Genomic DNA, 20,615 nt, shown 5'->3' with positions numbered 1-20,615 from the left:
TATTTTACATTCTTAGCTCCTATAATTTTTTAATAAACCAATTAAATAAATTAAAGTTTCAAACCAGATTTTAGTATAAAGTGCCAAGATATTTTATTTTGTACGTTAGAAAATTTCTATTCGCGCATTTGAGTTTCGACTGAGTGATGATGTTTTACAGCGATAACGTCTCTCACAGAATATCTGCATCTGAACATGTTTGCAATTCATATGGTTTTGCGCAGAATGGAGAGCTTGCCATATATCTGGCAGTGCCCGATTTGGGCACTTACAAGTGTCCTACAGTTAGTTGTTAGTGTCCTACAGTTTTATAAAATAACATTATTCCAACTAAAATGCATGTATAAAAATTTATTTAATTTCGCATTTAATATAGAATCACGGTTAAGTTCGCACAAATTCAATAATATTCAAACATTAATAGTTTTTAAATTAACAAAAATTTTTTGTAAATAAAGCTTCAAAGGCGCAAATAGAGTTTTATTCTTTGTATTATTTCAATTAGACTTTACTCTTATAAAATTTTATTCTCAGATAGTTATGATAACATTTAATGTGCCTATTGGAAATTGACAAATTTTCTTTGTAAGAAATCTCTCGACAAGGGAAAGATTGTGATTCCAAATCATGGTTGATCTGTTGAAAACAAAATATACATAAACTTTGTATATTTTGTCTCTCTGATCGCATTTCGAATAATTAATACTAATTCTTTCAGTTTTCGTAGCGGTTGCAGAGTGCAAGTCGCATTCGCGTTTACGGCGAGCTTAGTGTTATGTCTGTAGAGCACGTTTCGTAGCTGCACATACCCGAGGTCCGAGTCACTAATAACCACCGTGCACGAGACTTATTGCATAACCGTATTATTAATGCGACCGGCATGCATGCACGTACATCGTGCGCCTCCGCGAATCCAACGAACGGAGCTGGATCGAACGCCAGACTCGTATCGTGGTTGTTGTGTCTACAAGCGGAAAGTTTTAATTTTCGACGCAAAAGAAACAACAGCGGTCGCTATGGAAGAATGCGAGCACCGGTATTGTAGTCCGACTAATTCATCGGCGAATCGCACGCGCGTGAACTGCGATTTGTTCTGGCGAAAGCGAAATTGTGTTCCGAGTTCACATAGCGCACGTACATTGTAAATGTTACTTCATAAAGATGCAAAACTTTCGGAAGAGTTTTCTGGGAGAACGATCTATTTCTGAGAAAGGAGTGTTAAAAAAATTAATTTAATTTAAAGATTTTAATTATAGTCGAAGGTGTGAGCAAACTTTTGGTGTTTCTTTTGAAAAACATACATTTAAATATCCGAGTAATATTTGGATAAAACTTTGGTTTTAATATAAAATATAGTTAGAATGCACTTCCTGCCGTTCATGACTCTCGCAAGCGGAAGGTTGAAATGACTCAAAGAAAGAGTCGGTCATTAACACACATGAGGAGGAAATGCCTGGGAGTCATACTTCGCATGCTTGTACTTGATTTCTCGCAGGAAAGTATTACATTAGCAATTCTACGGTAATCGGGACGATCAACCGTTAACGGTAATCGGCTAGTTCATAGATATGCAACATCCGTTGAACACAATTGTTAAAACTAATTTGCAGATTAGATTGTCGGCGCATAGAAGGGATAACGCGTGTGATTAAAATGCTTTCTAAATAATAATCTTAAATATTTCCTAAGGAAGATATTCAAATTCTGGTAAAATCTAAAATAGATTTCTAAAAAAAGACATCCGAATCACCTTAGATATTTATAAACTATCGAAGAATTCATTCTAAATATCTTTTCAAAAAATAGTTTACTTTAAAACGGAATAATACTTATCAAAAATATTTTTTCTATCTACAAATGACATAATCCCTCTCTAGTTTTGCCACCGTAAAACCTGAATCTTTTATTTTATCATCTTGTTCGTGCACCGGGTGTATTTTCTTTGGATTATTCGTAGCAGTTCCGTTCGACGTGTATATACAACTCATCTCAGATAACGTCGTCGTCGTCGTTGTCGTCATCGTTGCTGTTAACCGATGAAATCGCCATTTTACGGTGTAACCAAGGGAAAGAAGTAAGAAGTCGAGAATCAGCTGTAATGAAGATGTAGCTCTCGAAGAGAAGCTCTAATCTTCGCATCCATTTCAGAGAGAGAGCGCGGATTTACGCCTCCTCGTAGTATCGTGGATGCTGCTCTTCCGGAGCTTACTTTATAAAGAGTCTTAAGTGAAAGGCGTCTAAAGGTACGTTTATTTAACTTAATAATACGTGGTCCTCGGCCGCACATTATCTCGCATGCGAGCCAATGCGTAAAAAAACTTCTTCTTTAACGTGCACGCGAAATCACCGTTGCGCTGGTAATTGCCATCTTACCAGTGCGTGACGCGTTTGTAATGCGCGGCATGCGCGCGTTTGCAATAACGTTAAGAAGAAAAAGATATACACATGAGGTGGCAAAAGCAATTCTTTTCGTTTCGATATAAAATGCAGGCTGCGAATAGCACGTTAGTACGAGATAGAAAATCACCCACAATATTATCCGAGACAAAAATTGAGTTTTGTAAAAAAGATATCGCTGAAAACGATTTGTGTCACTTTGTTTGCGATGGTGAATTTCGACAGATGTACATTTTAAAAATCATTGTGTTAAACCCGGCGTTCTTTATGGAATAATGCCAAATGCCATTTCAACTCATCAGTTGTAAAACGTTTCTATTATTGACTGTCATTGCCTTAATGTAAAAAGGGATACCATGTTAGATATGCTTGTATCGATTGTGTACTTTATGGCACAGATAGATTTACAATCTATTTTAAATGTAAAGATTTTTTAAATTAAAAAAACTCTATTTCTTTGAAAAATTTGTTATGCGCAATCCTCAAATTCTACCTTTAATAAATAGGAAGTTATAACTTCTCTAAACCCAGGGCTCTGATTTCTAAACTTACCTGCGCTAAAGCATATACATGAAAAATATCTTTTATTTTATTTTACATCGCAATCGAAGTTCATTGAATTTGAAGAGAGACGGTTGCGAACCGAGAGAACGGGCACCGTTAATTCACAATCAGCTGGCTACGACAACGGTATTTAATCGGTAAATTGGTTCTAAAATCAGCACGTCGTGCTACCTGATCGACTTTACGAGAGATCGTGTCACCGACGTTGGCAATTATTCCGAACTCTTACGCTTATGCGGCTTTCGGTCGCGAATAAACCCGGAGGTGGATAAATGTGGGAAATTGATAGGAATCGTGCAGGTCGACCTCAGGACGATTATTGGCATCGTAAAGGAGCCGATTGCGGAAATTTATTGCGTCGAGACCTTTCTACCGACAAAATGCATTGATATGTGCTTCTCGTATACCTATGCGTGTTCAAATTTGCACAAAACTTCACGCGTGTAGTATATGAAAAATGATGGCACAGTTTATTCAATATTCGCAAGAATATTAAAGCTATTAAAAATATTATAACTGATATTACATTTACGTTCGTTTTAATATTTGTTTTGTTTCAAGTTTAACGTCGAAAATTAGCAAATAATAAATTCCTTCGATAAATTGAACTGCAAGAGTAGAAGTAGATATTGTGAAAATTTTGACGATATCTTATTTTTGAATTAATTTGAAATTGACCTTAATAGAGTTTATTTGTTACTTAGCAGAAAATTTAATTTGGGACTTAATTACAAAGATATTTATGCTGAAAGTTGGAAAGTTGTTACAAATGACTTTCTATTGAATCTTTATTATAGTTGACTCTCTAAATTAACCCAAGAATCATTAAATAGAAATAAATAGAAATAAATGTAATAATTATGGGGTAATTTTTTTACGGCATCTCTCTGTCATTATTATCAACAAATTTGTCATTATTATCACCATGTCGCTAAATTTTTAAAGGAATTCGCAATTGATTTAAAATGAAATACATTTTCCATAAGGTCAAGGATAATTTATATCCGTGGTATTATCGTTAACTGCGGTTATTTGCGGATAAATCGAGCGTGGTTTTGCTAGTAAAATATTCAGTGTTGCCATTGTCAGAGAGAGAGAGGGAGATAAAGAGAGAAAGAGACAGACCGAGAAGGAGGGAGAGAGAGAGAGAAAAAGAGAATCCGTGGAGCAATGTGGACATACAGAACGCGATATAATACGAGTCTGGAATTATAATTACGCCATAATTAGTTCCGAGAGAGCGTTACGCGCTAGCGGAACTGAAATGGTCGATTCATCGTCGTGCAATTACCGTTGCTTTCCTATCAACTGACACCGCCGCCGCCGCGCCGGCGAAAAACAATTCGAGACTGTTCGGGACGGAAGGAGATCGCGGACGGAAATAGCCGGAATAGCCGCGCGCGGAATCGCGCACTAATTCGCATTATGCCAAGCACGTGCTTGCCGATTGCAAACGCAAACGCAAACACAAGCAACAGCAGCAGTAGCAGTAGCAGTGGCAGCGGCTGTGCACTCGTGCGGACTGATACGCTATGTTGGAAAATCCATTTGTATGCCAATTAACCCGCGTCTGCCGCGGATTTATTATCGTAAGGTCAAGGCGACCGTCATGACGTTCTGGGTAATTAAACATCGTTCGCAGATCTCGAAAAAAAATGTCAGGTTACTATATTTATGCATGAAATGCGTAAGCGTTCAATTATTGCAGTGTCAGGCCAAGAAAATGATGAAGATAGAGAGAGACGATAAATGCGAAGTTCTAGAGAAGTTTTGTATCGAGATAAAATAAATGGAAGGTAATATTTAAAAAAATAATAATAAAAAATTACATAACTTATAAAGAAACTTCGGACAATTTTGAGTGCTGAAGATTCGATACACTTACATATATTTTCTTTCAGCAGAATTTATTTTACTTTCCTGAAGATTTATCTCTTCATGATGTTAAATTCTGACACGGTAAGGAAATTGTATTTTGCTCGTTCCGGCGTGAAGGATTGTGAAACCGTAGCTTCATAATCTAATAAAGGCTTTAATAGTGACGACTCGAAGCTATATTTGAAGAGACAGATAACGAGATAACATTTCAAAAACAGAAGATAGAGGAAGTATATAGAGGAAGAAATCAAGTTAAATTAGCATCTGTAATAATCTGTCATAATAATCCTCACACCGGCATTTATCTAAGTACTTGTGAGTTTAGAAATGTTCTCGCGAGAACGAGAAAATCACGACAGTCAAGTTCCATAAATGTAAGGGATTTAATCTTTAAGTTTCGAACTGGGGGGCTTACTAAATTTACATCTACGTACGAAGGATTTCTCTATTTATACACACACAGATGCATGTTATACATATCAGCTTTCGACCAACGTATCCGATTTCAAAAATTCCGATAGATATATCTTTATATTAACATCTCACGAATAAAAGTGAAAAGCTATTAGATCTGTCAAATTTTGATACATGTATGAAAAAGTTTACGAAATTCAATACTTTCCTTTTTTTTTGTATAAGATATTTGTATATTTTTTGTCATTTTACGCAACTTGAACGCAATCGCGCTGTAAATCGATGTGTTCTAGTTAATTAAATACTGTTTGTGAGCCCTGGGGAATACCAGTACGAATTACGATTGGAGAAGGGAGGATTATGCAAATGTGTCGAACGATGACGCGACGATAGCGCGTTCGCAGCAATTTCGTAGGTTTAATCAGCATCAGCATGATTACCCAAAGTTAACTTTTGCGACAAAGTTATCATACGATGTTTCTTAATTATCAAACTCATCTCGCGAAGATTAAACGCGAAAGTCGAGCTGAGTACTGCTTCATCCAGCGAACATCAAGGGATGTTATACGCTGAATATACCGCAATGTTACGCTCTCCTTAACACAAGATGCAAAGCGGTCGCGACAGACATCTGATGATAAGGTCACGTAAATGTGTAAAATTTTTATCGTACCTGGACGTGAAATATTCGACAGGCGTAGGTGAAGACGCGACACGATATTAAAATCACTGCCTTGACTCGCGAGATGGTTGGTCGACGCATAAACTCATCGATCTGGCATGAAAACGCACGAGTAACGCTGATAACGAAAGAATGCGCGTTAGTGATAAAGATTGATAAGACAAAACGTAACTCCAACTCGTGTCGATTCTTCACCTGCATTGGCACAGGTGGTAGGCAGATAAGGAAATTTCGGTAGATGGGGGAACAAATTACATTTGTTCCGATTCGCGTTTATTTTTAGCCGTTCTAAATTCATTAAAATGCATTAAAAGATAAGATTACTTTTATAAGCCTTCAATTGATGAACAATTTGAGAACATCGTAAAATTTTTATAAATCAGGGAACCATGTTTCTCTTTACGATCTAGTTCATTTATATCTTATTGATAAAATTTTTTAATGTAATAAAACGTTATCGTTCAAAATGTAATTACATATTTTTTATAAAAAAAATTTTTTTCAAACTTTTTAAAGAGTTTTCGTTTTTTTATGTGCGATAAGAATTCTAGAAATTTAGAAATAATTCTACGCTTGTAAACGTCACACTTCCTGTTATTTCGGACAGTACTACTTCGCCCTATATATTTTTACCGACCTCGTTTCGTCCGTCGTGTAAAATTTTTTACAAGATTACCTTGACGGTTTTTTTTATCTTCACGGCGATCCCGTTACCGATGATGAAATTTCGCGAGAGTATTTTGCACCAAAGCGCTACTTTTTCCCATCGCAGGGCTATAACTTGACTCGAACTTTCGGCGTTACTTAGTTTCGAGATCGGTCGATGGAGAGGAGTACACCCTGTTGTGTAACGCGATGCTTGCTGTACCGCCGTTGCGCAGCCATACCACTTCGCGGTATTAACCGGTGGCCAGCATTCGCGCGTGACGAACAGAATCCGGGCTGGTTGCTGCAGCTTTAGAAGTTCGGTTCGGCCGAATGACGATGTTTAAAGTTCCCCGAGGTCGGAAGTTTGGCAGTTCGAGGCTCCCTGTGCTTTATCTCAACGTCGAGAATAGCGGACTTATCGCGCTCGTATGTTCGGAGCTTTTGCTCCGAAAACTTAGAAAAGGATCGATTCGTGTCACCGTTTTGTCTCGTCTGTCACGCGACGTGCAATCTATTATGTCGGCATAAACGGAACACGCCCTTCGTATAAAGAACGAAGAAATCGTCTCGGTACGTTCTTCCTTTAAATTCCTTCTTTCGTAAAAATTTGTTTATTTATTAAATACGTTCCGTTCCGAATAAACAAGTGTGTTGTTTGACAATCTGAGCGAAATATGTTATTACTTTCAAAATATAATTCTATAAGTGTTCTCTAGGAAAGTTAATTAGATTTATAGAACTGCCAGAACAATGAACAACATCGAAATAATTAAATTTAATATTTAATATTTTAATTATCATAAAAACACATAGGCGTTGCTTTAATTAGTAATTTCGCTGGCTGCATTATTGATTAGCGGCGCAGTCAAAACAATATCGCGTGGCATAATTGGAGCAGAAATCGTATATCTGATTTAATTCAAAATTTGCGGGAAAATGTTCCATTTACTCAAGTTCCACAGGCCTGTAAATTCGGTTCATTTGAGTAAGCTGAACCTTCTAATGTCTTTAGTCGTCATGAAAATCATACGTAACGCACCTAATAGCGGCGCGCGATTGTGCATGCAATCTCATTATGCTGCCGGCAAACTAATAACATTTCAGTGACTCTCAAGTAATCCGCTGCGAACTAATTTAATGCCGCCCGAGCCCTTTCGCAATTTCATGAATACTGTCAACTTCAGCGATCGTTTTAAGCCTGTCGTCTTTATGTCTGTGACTTATTGTTAGTAGCATAAGAAGCGTCAAGGCTTATTCCAACAATATTTTAATAATTTCCTCAATAATTATGCTCATCTTTTTAAATTAATACATATTTTTTAATTCGAATATATCTTATAGAAGGAAGAAATTTATTATATTCCCGTGAAAAATGTTATTTTTTATGTTACAATAATTGTAATAAAATAAGTTATACTTTTCGTATTCGCTTCGTGTATATAATTCTCTGAATTAACGATTGATTATCTAAATCGCCAAGTATCAAACGGAAACGAAGATTATCGCGATTCAAGTATTAAAATCGCATAAAAATGCGATAATATATCTATATATAACCACTTTTCTCACGATATCAAATTTAAGAACATGTATAAATACTTACAAGTGTTATTTAAGTCAACTGTCTAAAGTCAGCTTTTTAAAAAGCTCTTAAAAATTAAAGATTATTATTTACCAGAAAACGCAAAACGCTACTCGATACGTAACTGTATAATAGCATTTATCGTCTCACATGAGCACACGCACACACACACACACACACACACACACACACACACATTCTATTTCCCATGCCACAGACGTTTCCGTAAAAATTGTAAAATGCCGAGAAATACGTACACCATGTATAGGTATCTAGTTTTAAATTCGTCTTACTAAACAGTCACACCGGCGCGGCGCGCCGGGTATACTTGTTTTGATTCCTTCTTCTCCCCCACCCCCCTTATGTTTTTTTTCTCGCGCGACGCTCGGCTCGCGGCAGTTCGGGAAATCGCTCCGTAGTGTTTACATGTGTTTTTCGTTACCGGAGCGAGTCGCGCGTACGCAATAGCGTACGGGACATCGAATTGGGCGGCTAACAGACATTCGTGTGCCGATGGATACTCGCGATCGCGCCTAACTGCGTGTCTTTCGGTACTCGTACTTACATTCATCGTTGTGTTGTGCCGCACTTACTTGTGATGTGTGTGTCTTTCGCGGCGACGAACCGGTGTCCACTGTGATCCGTCGTCTCGCATTATTACTCGCATTGTTCCGCGATCGGGAGTGTCGAGTGGATTCTCGAGTCGAACGAGATACACGACGATGAGCAGCCATGTCTCTCGGAGCGTCGCGCGTCGACGAGCCGTCGGCGAGGCGTCGTCGGTGTGAAGTTGCCGTCGGCATCGGTACGAAGTTGCGGTCGGACGCTTTGAATCTCGTCGCGTCGCAGTACTCGCAGTCGTGCAAAGTGGACGCTCAACGGACGGATCGGGAGTCCCGGACGGGGCGTTTCGTGCTCGCTCGTCGGCTCCAAAGTGCAAACGCGTGTCGGCAGAATCGGGAGTGCCGTGCGAATCGGCGGGCGATCATCGAGTCGTGTTAATTAACCGCGGAATCAATCGCTCGTGTCGCATCCCCGCGAGTGTCGGAGCAATGGGACCGTCGACGGTTGGAAGGCGACCGGGAGTAATGGCGACGGCGTACCGGCCGGTGAGTGAATTCATCTCTCGTGCGAGTAATCACCCTATATCGTCTATATCTATATCGTTTATATCGTTTCGACTTGTACATTGTTGCACGATAAACGCGTGTCGTCGGAAGATTTACGCGTCCCAGTATTCGTAAAGATCGACAGCAGACGTTCATAAATTTGAATCTGAAACTGAAATTGCGCGTCGGAGTCGCGTGCGGCTCCGTTCAACGCCACTCGATTCGGGCGCAACAGGGACGAATTTTGGTGATCACGAGCGTCGGTCGTGATCGATGTGAATGAACGTAAGTGAACATATACGCGAATGGACATAAAAGTGCGGTACGCGTTTCGTCTCTCGTCGATCTCGCGCCGAGAATCTCGGCCCCGAGATCCGTTTCGTCCCGTGACGTCATAGCTCGTTCGCGCGCGATGTAAAACGTCAAGTTCGGCGTGAAGCGAACGCCGAGTCCGAAATCGGACGCTACTATAATTCGAACTGACCGAGGTTAACCGTCGCCGTGTTCAAGGCGGTGCACGGTGTCGGTGTGCCGCTGCCGAGACCTCGCGTCGAGTCCGTCGGTTCTCGAATCTCGATGCCGTGTGTAAATAGCCGTACTATGTAATCGCGTGTGTATGTGCAGTCGCGTCGGCGGAGATCCGGATAGTCCGGAGCGGAAAGGCGAAGCGGAAAGGCGACGCGCCGGCTGCGAGGGACATCTCGACTCCGATCGGAAACTTCCAGGACATCTCGATTCTCGTCGCCGTCGCAGAGATTCGCGTGCCGTCGTCGATTCGTCCGAGATTCTTCCCGGAGGCGCTTCCGCACCGAGCCGGTGAGTACCCCCGCCTTCCATTCTGCATTCTACGCGGTGCGGCGCGGCGTTGCGTTACGTGGATCGCGAGCGCGCGGCGGCGAGAAAAAGCGTGTAATACGCCTAATAACGGCCCGGGATTTCCTTGCATGCGAGAGTCATTATGCAGCCGGTCAGCTCCCTAATGCACGCGGTACCGTGGTAGCCGCGCAAGCCACCGTGGATTCTAAGCCGCAATAATGCGCTGTCAGCGCTCGCCATGCATTTCTGCACGCTGCATGATGATATATATACGCGGCTGACTTTCAGTCATTACGCGCGCGCAACAACAAGAAGAGTCCCCGCGCGCCGTTCCTCCAGATGCGCGCATCTTCCATGCAAAATGCGCGGACGCGCTTGAGAAAATGTAATAACGAAATTATTACGAGAGCCGCACACACAATCTGATTAAATCACGGAGTTAATCACGAACGTACTGAATTTCAAAAGTTCGAAGCTTTGAGTTCTGGAACGTCCTTAATTTTTGGAGCTTTTGCTTTTCTTGAACTTTTTCTTTATTTTATATGGCATAAATAATTGTTAATTTATGAATAAATACGATAAAATATCTTTTCTATAGAAATGGGGCACAAGTTCATATTAAATTTATATATTAAATCAAAATTAATTTAAAGTCAATTTTTAAAAACATGTATTACACAACAAGCAGAAAAACTAAGAAATTTTATATACATATATACAGGATATTCCAGAGAGAAATGCCCATTTCTCTCTCTCTTTAGATTTATTAAATTTTCTAATTTAACTATATAGGTACTATGCGGTAGCATCACCAAACGTAAGTACATGAAATCCATTTGTCTTTAGTTGAGTAGCAAACTTCTTCGATTGGATTTCAAGAGCTTCGCAGAAAATATTTCGATATTTCAATTAAGGAAAGATTGATTTTATTTAAATTGTCCGTGAAATTATTAGAATCAAGATTCATGTATATCCTGCATAATAGTTTCAGGCTACATTTCGTGTATATACTTCATGTAAGTAGGCGTGCTTATAATTAATGAAATTGTTTAGCTCGATAAGTCGTCTAACGCATGATTTGAAAATCAGCTGTGATTATCGAGCGCGTTGAGTACCAGCGTTCAATATAGCGCAACGCGCACACACGAGCCGATTATGCAGCCTGTTAATGACACGTCGCTCACGCGATAATGTTTCGCCGCGCCGTAGGCTGACATACTGCCGTTAATACTTCAAATGTCAACCTCTCGACTTTGAGTATCTAGATCTTTAAAGTGCGCTCGCGTGAGTGTTTGCCGTTTTTTTCTCTCTCACGAATAGAATGTCTCCTAGGTTATCCGGCGCTATTCATGCCAACGAAATGCGGGCGTACGAAACCGAGCCCGTATATTGAACTGTTTGTTCGACGTGTATCGTGTATCACGTATTTCGCTAACGCGATATAAGAGGAGAAACAGCACATGCTGCGCATTCTTTCGAATGTGCACAAATTTCGAGCGACGATACGCCTCCCGATATCTCGATTCATAAATCTTTGACAGATCGTGTGTCTTCATTATTATTGCATTACAGAAATCTATAGATAGCTGTCGAATAAAGTTCCGAATTACGTAATTAAATCTCTATTTCCGTAAATATATTGTCTTTTTTGAGATATCTTCAAGCACTTTTAAGATTTCTTTAAACTATCTAATTTTACATGTTAAAGAAATAAAATCTTATTCTATTTGTCACTCCATTTTTTAAATCTATATAAAACTGTAAAACTCTAAAATGAATATCTATTACTGGTTAATAATATCTACATCGTTTATTTCACTGTACGGATGATCATTATAACAATATTGATATAAAAACGTTTACATATGTTATATAATATTATATGTTATATAATACGCACAAGAAACAGATAAATATTTCACAATTCCGATATTAAAAGAGAAATATGAACGTTCTAGTTTCGCGTTTTTTTTTTCTAAATTAGTTTTTGCAAACGTTAATTGGCTAGTCGCATCCAAAGATATAATTTCACATTTCTTATATATACGTTCGTTGAATAATCGTTCCGATTTTATTCTGCAAGTCCGGCCGTAACACTCGGACGCTGCGTCGTTGCATATTATCGGCTGCCCGAGGCGCAGTCCTGTCCCGGGTTGCGTTCTAAGTGCCTCGATTTTTCTTTAACGAGTCTCGATCAAAGTAAACGAGCGGGGATAATCGTGTAAAGTCGGCAGGGGAAAGGAAGACATCGGAGCGCGCGAGTTAACTGTGTAATGAACTCTTGTTACGAGTACACGAATTTCCTCCCCCGAAGAGATGAACGTTTGTAAGAAATCCTTTCCGAGAAAAAGGGATCGAGAGTGAGAACGTAACGAGCTCTAGACGAGATGCATGCCGCGATTAATTAGTACTGTTTCTTGTGCAAGAACTGGGTCTTGCGTTTATGTTTGATGAAGGGAAAGAAAGAAATAAGAAAGGAAAAAGAGAATCGCGCGGGGTGAACCGGGGTGGCGGAAAAGAGGCGGACAGATGGACGGACGGAAAGGTGAAGGGCTATACGTGGCCAAGATGATGTATAGTTGGGGCTCTTAAGCATCAGAACGATAATTTCATAGTCGGTTGCGCCGGTTGCGCCGCCAAGGATTTATACTCGCGGCGGACATTTCTGCGCTCGTGCGAATCACAATCGCGAGGATGAAGCGGCGGCAGCAGCCGCGCATTCGGTCTTACTCGCGCGTGCAATTTGCGCTTCGTTTCGATGCGCAATGCTGCTGATTACGGCGCAACTTGGTGTACTTGCATCATAACGCGCATTGTGATTACGATAATGCCGTCGGTTGATATTGTTTCGTACCGAATGTACCGAATGAAGAGCCTCTTTGGTTAGGTAATTAGGCCAGGACAAAATCTGCAGTGAAGTAAAATTGATTTGACATTACCTGAGGAATCTGAGGAGCTTTCTTAACGTAATTTGATCTTTTTTTCCAAGATCATAATACTTTTGAGATATCGAGGATATTTAACATTTATATCTTCGTAATTATCGACCGCAAAATTTTTCGGGATATCAGTTTCGCATTGATGAAGTCAGTTATTGAAATTGTGTTCGATGTATAACACATTCGAACTCATTGTGTTCGTTTAGTGAGCAGCTTTGTAATATAGTTATCATGATATATCGTTTTACTCTTAATATGATCGAACAGTACCTCTTCTCGTATACCCTCCTCTCTTAGAAGGGAAAAACTTCATGTGATTCGCACAAGCAGAAGAAAATGAAATTTTGTGGTGATGTATCGCGTGGCACGAATCGATCTTCACACAGGGATGGACAGGGAAAGGGGTAGTATGCCATTACCCAAGCATCCAAAGCTTGTTGCTCTGGCTTATGCTCTGGATATTGCTTGTTGGCCTGGTACATGTACTTGTGTGAGCTCGCTCGCGTGTACACGTGCGCATTACACGTTCGGTTCCCCAAACGATGATATTGCGATGATATCACGTGACATTCTTTCCAAATAGATATATAGCATTATTATCTCTATTACTCGTAATTGATAAGTTAAACAATTAATAAATTAAATAACGCAGTATAGTTATCTATTTATGCTCGGTCATATTAAAGATTTCATCGATCTTCATTAATTTATCAAATTACTTTGGTCATTATTATGTACTTCAGTATTTTTTTTCAGTACTGAAAATGTTCCAAGTATTGAAATAAAATATATAAATTGAAAAGTATGCACTTCTCACTCTCAGTCGCGAAATGCATGGTCGCGGAATTTTTTTTTTTTTCAATTGTACAAAGTATGCCTCGGAGTCTATTGCGCATTGAGCAGATTGAATTACCTGTCAGCGTTTCCCGTGATTTTTAGCTGCTATTCGCGTTTCATTCTGGACAGTGCAGTGCTTGTCAGTTTGTCATAGGCAATAAAATGCTCCGAGCGAATGAATCAAGATGGATTGTTTTTTTTTTTGCAGTGGTCGCTGGTTAAAAAGTCTTTGTTTCAAACAATATTGCCAATCTTTTGTTTCCCATAGACTTCATTCAAACGCTTCGGCAATCAAATTTTTACCTTGTCAGTTAGAAAAAAAAAATGACAGATGTAATTGTTGAAGGGAATATATCACCCTGAACGTTCGAGAGAATTTATCTTTTATTTTTTTTTCATACGTATTGTTTTGTTTTGCAAAGCCAGGTGGCGAGTTTGACGAATGAAGGACGCGACGTGGAAAATGGTGAGATTAAAGTAGCAGGTGAACTACACGTAGAAACTAAACAGGTTTTGCCGCTTTCCTTCGATATTGGGGTGACGTATTGAGTTTAGATAACGGCGTGTAATGAGGGATATTTTCTATATCGATCTACCGTGATCTTACGGATGTAATTCTTAAGAGATAATACACCTGATAAATCTATCTTCATCCATCAACGTTAACGCTAACATGGATATTCATAACGCATAAATCCCCTACTTTTTTTTAACTGTGTAAGATAGTAATAAATTTTATACTCCATATCTTTAGATATAATCTCTGATACTAAATTTTAGTTAAGTCATATAAGCCGAATTACGCATCTATTGACACTGGCAATATTCGGCTATTCTATCAATCTTCCTTAAGCAGAGAATTCTGATAGATGTTCGTTACGATGGTATTTCACTACATAATAGGCACCTCAAGAGATGTTATAGTTAGCAGATGCAATATCCGATATATCGCGCGAGTGATAAATCTCGAATTAGATTAACGCGAAGGCCGCAATCTGTGCACGGTGCAGCTAAGTTATCACGCAAATACCGTAAGGGGGATGAAGGAGAATGGCAAGAAGATGTCTAATTAACTCGTGCACGATGCACGCGTATCTTTGCTTATATGCTGACGAATTATCTAGATTGTTGCGAAAGTGCGGATTCGCCGACAGCTAATAAACACATTACACTGCGAATGATGCACGTGAAACGCAACTAAACGTGTTCCCACGTGCCGCGCTACGGAAATTGTTAGCGCGGAGCTTCTCTCATTACCGGCATTTATTACTTTCTATCTGATTAGCGAGCGACATGCGGAAAAGTAGGACGTATAATGGTACACAAATAATAGTATCATCAAGAGTCAGAATTGTTCGTAAATTTGTTGCAATTTGTCTCTCGTCAAATAAGTATCATGATTGTTGACTACTGATTACCGTGAATTTGTCAGATAATGATCATTATCGTCATTATCTCTCGGTCATTTTGACAAATTATGTTCGAAGTTGTTGAGTGAATTTAACGCGTTATTTCTCAGAGCAATTTAAAATAAAATAAAAAAACGTTAAGATGGCGAAAAATTCTCATGAAGATCTCAGGTGTTGATTTTGCCGCGACAGTACTTCAAGTTCGCGTTTTTAATTTCGTCAAGGTTAGGGTTATGTGAAAATTATGCTTTGTTACGCCGATAATTGCATTGGCAGTGCAATGTAAAAAACACAAGAGAACGTTTGCAGTCTCGACCGACCGACCATGCGTAACTTGCACTTATCTTTGAATAATGTATCGAGGGAGGTGAATCGACAGGCTCGCGGGTGAGCATCGCGATTCAGTTCTCCAAGCTGGCCACGTATGCGCACGTGGTGGGCGAACTGGTTCCACAAATGATCCTTCTGCGAAATTCTCGATCGCAATCGTTACGTGTTAATCGCTAAGATGCCTCGATGCGTGGAGTTCGATTTACTTTTCGACCCGCATCTATACATACTAATAGCGATCGTGCGTCTTCGTTCTCTATTTTTAGTGGCCTAACGTGTTTGACCGGTGTTTGATTTTTTAAATATTTTTATTTTACACTATTACTTACGCATATTTTCGTCGTGACGTTTACGAGGCCGGATAATAATGTCGCTGCATGTGCAGGTTCTTCGGTAGATTTTTCGATCTCTGTGAGAGCTCTCTCCTCATCTATAATATCGTGTTCGATGATATTTTATATTTCGACGTCTTGCCTCCTTCGTAACTTTCGATTATATGACGCACATGTTTACGTAACATACGTTCTTTGACTTTTTTTTATGTTTATAACAACTTTGCGATTATGTCACACACACGTATCTAAGAAAAAATGTTCGTCTTCATTGAAATATTTTCGTCCATATATTAAGAAAAAATGCAGATGATTCCGCGTAGCATAAAAAACCGAATTAAGCAAGCTGGATCACATTTGATTGTCAATATCAATAATATGGAGCCATTTCTTTAGTTGTTGCCTGTCATGCTTTCAATTCGTGTGCATGTCGTGTTTGTCTGTGTCTAGTGCATTGTGTGGTGCATCACTATGGGATATACATCCCGTTCGTAGTGTGGCTGCATGAGACGTCAGCTGGACCCTGAAAGCATCTCAGGTAACAGAATCAGATTTGTCCGCCGGGTTTTGGGATTTCTCGATAGTTCTCGGACGGCTCCTCGCAGGTCAGAGAAATCCTCACAAATAATAAATACCATCTGTTGGAGTAAGGGCACGTAGCACTTTAGCGTTTCACGAACTTTCGCTTCCTTTCGTCTGTGAAAGTTTCGGAGATTTCGACGAGACGTGAGTGCGCGTCGAATTTTGAAGTTACACTGCGCGTTTGTGGACAGAAATAAGTTGTAACCCCGAAATTACAACACGAGAACATGACGTTTATCCTCAAACCGCGCGCAGTGTTTTCGCTCGGAACGATCTCGTGGCGAAATTCCTTAAACCCACACGCGAGAAATCAGCGATCCGTTCAATCAAGGTGTTGCCATGTCCGCTTCTCCGAACGATACGCGAAACAGCATATGCTCTCCGTTTCGCAAGAAGTACTGTGAAATTTTTGCTCGGTTGAAACGATCATCTTGGATGTTCTCCATGGGAACAAAACGTAAAATTGATGGGACATTTGATATGCTTTTGCGACAGGAGACTGCGCGTAGTACAGCTCGTAACACAAATCTGCTGTTCGTTCGATATGAATGTATTGCTCGTCCAGCTCTTGATCCGTTTATCGATACGCAAAATTGACGTACTATTTAATCCAGGCGATGAAGCGCACGACTCACCGAGTGATGTGTTCTTCCAAAAAGGCGTTTAACCCTTTCGTAATATAACACACACTAACACAAACATATTTCTTTGGCAGGAGTTTTATTAAACAGTTTTCAGATTGATATTCCCAATAACGCATAAAATCGTTGTAGGATTCGATTGGCGCACTAAAAAGGCAAAATTTCTCGGATGCATTTCCTGAATCACGACGATATTACTCTCGACAATCGATACAGTATTTAATTTTTATATAACAAAGAGTAGAAATACAATGTACACTTTGAAATGTGTCTTGGATCGGTTCCAAGCCGAATCAGATCGTAGTGGTTAATCGACGTACAGAGATCCTCTTTGTAACACACAATCAATACCACGTTTAATCTTCTCGTAGAAAGCAATAAAACGAGTACAGTACAGTGCAGCAGCTTGAAAAGGGCCGTATTGGATCGATTCCAGGTCGATCCAGATCGGTATCGGCCCTAACGTCGACGTTTCGACCTCGGCGTTTGATCGACACACTAAAACGGCGAGATTCCGCGAGTGACACGCGTTTTGGAGCGACGGCAGCTTGCGAGAGAGAGAGCAGGCAGGTATTGCGGAGCGCAATTCGAAGAAGGTCTCCGGATAACTCTACGACGGCTGTCGGAATGTGTCGTAGGAGCCTGGGCTGGCTAGTTTCTCTGGTTACGGCGTGCCTGAGCGGCCGGAGAGACCGAGCTGGAGCTCCGCGCGATTCTGAGGCCCGACTACTCACTCGGCATGAAACTTGCTCTCTTCCCTCTCTTCGCCGATGCCCGGTTCGCCGCATGCTGCCTCGGTGGGCACGTATGTACACGTATATGTGCATAAGTATACACATATATACATATACGCGCCGCTCCGCCTGCACCACGCGTATACGTCCGCTCGTTCGTCCGCTATAGGTATCTCGGCTCGGCTATAAAGTAGGTATACTCCGTGTACCGGTCGTTAGTTGTCGGCCACTTGGCGACCGTACCGAACTCCGTAAGGTGGGGGCGTGTACCGGCATCTTCCTATCGGCTACGTATGTAGTTGGGGAACTTCGCTGCCTGAGCTCTCTCTCTCTCTCGCCGGCTCTGGGATGCCTCGCATACCTATGGGTGCCATGGGTGACGATGCTCTACGTGGGTACTACGTACGCGCCCCTCGGTAATTTATGAGCTCACGCGGGCAACGTCTCCGGCGAAGTTCCTCGTCGTTTCTGGTTATGTAAGAAGCGCGGGAAGTAGCGAGCGATGAACTGATACACGCCTTATTATGTTCCGACTATATAGTAGTCCTATTATGCGCTCGGTATATAATGCGGTTTATGTTGGAAATGGTACATGTGTAAATTTTAATGAAACATGTATATAACTGATATATCGATTTTAATAAGAGATTTGCATTTAATATAAGATATGTGAAATATTCGAGATAGAAAATGATAATTTATACAGGATAAAGTCACATATAAATTATAACGACACAAGGTTTGCGAGAAACAACTCGGGCGTAGGAGATATACCTAGGAACAGGAAAGACTGAAACATGACGATGTTGGACATTGAAGGACGAGGACGATAATTCTTTCGTGATTCCATTATGTTTTAGCATGGAACTTCGGACACTTACATATTGGCGTGTGCATTCGAACGATAGAAGACAGAAATATATAGTGTCGTCAGACAGAAATTTATAGGTCTGTTTTTTGGTTAATATCTTCTGGAAATCTTGAGCACTTTCGAAACTTGTCATTGTGTGAAAAAGTTTCGAGCGTGATAAAACGAAACTATTTTAGATAAAATTTTGTCTCAATTTCACTTTACATTTATCGCGACATACCAAAAGCTTCAGATGTTTCGAGTACCTCTTAAATTACGTGCTGCACTGCATGAATACGATTATTTTGTAATATTTTCGCGATTTAGCAAAGTTACAGAAAGCTAGAAATTATGGCGTAGCATAAAGTTAAATTTTATTGTTAGGTTCCTACAATCGTAAATTGCATTGGCGAACAGATGGCTTAAATTATTGTTAGAGCGCTGCTTATAACTGTAATGTTGATGGACAAGCGGTACATATAATCATATAGCAGAGGAGAACAAATCGACATTCTCTATGGCGAAATATTAACTTTTTTATTGCAACTCTTACTGATGTGTCAGGGATCGAGAAATTTGCAGTTATCTCTTTACGCATTTTTATTTTATCTATATCTATATCTACGATAATCATATCTGTAGAGCGTATGACACCTACTTGAGTAAATAATGTTGCAAGAAGTGATTTATGAATCAATACTCATAATAATCAATACTCTTATTTTATTAATAGATACATTTATTAATACATTTTATTAATATTGGGAAAGTTTTTACTAAAATAAATTCTTTAATTATTTAAAAAATTATCAAATTACATATTTTAGCTCTTATGTCTGAATGGATTCAAATAATTTACTTATTTACTGTAGCAAATATATACGAAGTTCTATTCATTAAAGTCGCGATATATTCAAGTACTCCTGGGGATGAATTCGAGGTAGCGATATGAGCCGGCGATTAGAGCAATTGGGGTAGAACGTTGTCAATAGTTAGATGCTTTGATAAGTCTTCCGCGACTCGTGTCTATATCTGTTAATTTAGCATGGCGATAGGTTACAGAGCAACGGTAGGTGCGTATGCTGTATTACGTCAACGATTGCAACTTCAAAATGCACTTCAGTATTTGAGCGTACTGCGTACATATAGCATTAAACATACACTACATATTCTAGTGATCAGGATTCCGTAATTCCCTTGCAATTACATGTTTTGATTCGATTCTGAATTATTATAAATTAGTACGCGCGATCAGGCAAGCGTGATCATTAAAATGTATCTCGCGAACCGATAGACACGCGATAAATATTACAGCGCCGCACCTTCAGGAAGTTCATCATTTTTCAATTAATACGACACGGTGCACCGGATGCATCAGCGCGTCAAAGTACTGAGGAAAACCCACATTGAGATGCGTAATACGCGTCACGATTCTAGGATAAATGGTTGCAAGATTGTTCCACATTAGGCTCCGTGCATTGTGCAGAAATGTTTATTTTGCCAGAGATCGAGACAGATGTGCGGGGATAGAGTGCACGAAAATAACGCGGATGAACTAAGTGCAGTTCGTGATTGTGCGTTTTGTCATTTCTATTTTATTCGTACTTACTACACATGCTTATGTGATGATCATTTTCACGATTTAATTTTACCCTTAATTTTTTAGCAAAAACTTTTGGTTTGCAAAAGCGACAATAATTTTCCTCGATTAAAATAATTAACATAATTGTGCAAAGTATTTCTGATCTATGGAAATGTTTATGAGAGAGTTATTCATCAAATTACTGTTTATATGATATATCGAAAGCAATAGTTTATAATTATAATTTTTTTCGGATTTTCTAGCATTAATTCCGACTGTAGAAGCTTTA

The 20,615-nt window shown here is 39.8% G+C and overlaps 1 protein-coding gene and 1 long non-coding RNA gene across 3 annotated transcripts in view; one reads left to right on the top strand and one right to left on the bottom strand.

The window, feature by feature from the left end:
* The window catches only part of LOC139779198 (uncharacterized), a 102,578-nt gene that overhangs the window by 34,857 nt on the left and 47,106 nt on the right, over positions 1-20,615 (bottom strand). The gene's annotated exons all lie outside the window — the stretch shown is intronic.
* The window catches only part of LOC139779201 (uncharacterized), a 109,330-nt gene continuing 97,287 nt past the window's right edge, over positions 8,573-20,615 (top strand). The window contains exons 1-2 of the long non-coding RNA XR_011719824.1: positions 8,573-9,274; positions 9,899-10,090. This is a non-coding gene — a long non-coding RNA (uncharacterized lncRNA). The remainder of the gene's footprint in view (positions 9,275-9,898; positions 10,091-20,615) is intronic.

This window comes from Temnothorax nylanderi, unplaced genomic scaffold, assembly GCF_030848795.1.
Source record: "Temnothorax nylanderi isolate EJ_2023f unplaced genomic scaffold, tnyl_v1.0 TNYL_tig0214_pilon, whole genome shotgun sequence".
NCBI lineage: Eukaryota > Metazoa > Arthropoda > Insecta > Hymenoptera > Formicidae > Temnothorax > Temnothorax nylanderi.
The sequence above is the reverse complement of the archived record's forward strand: the minus strand, read 5'-3'. Positions and strand labels throughout refer to the sequence as shown.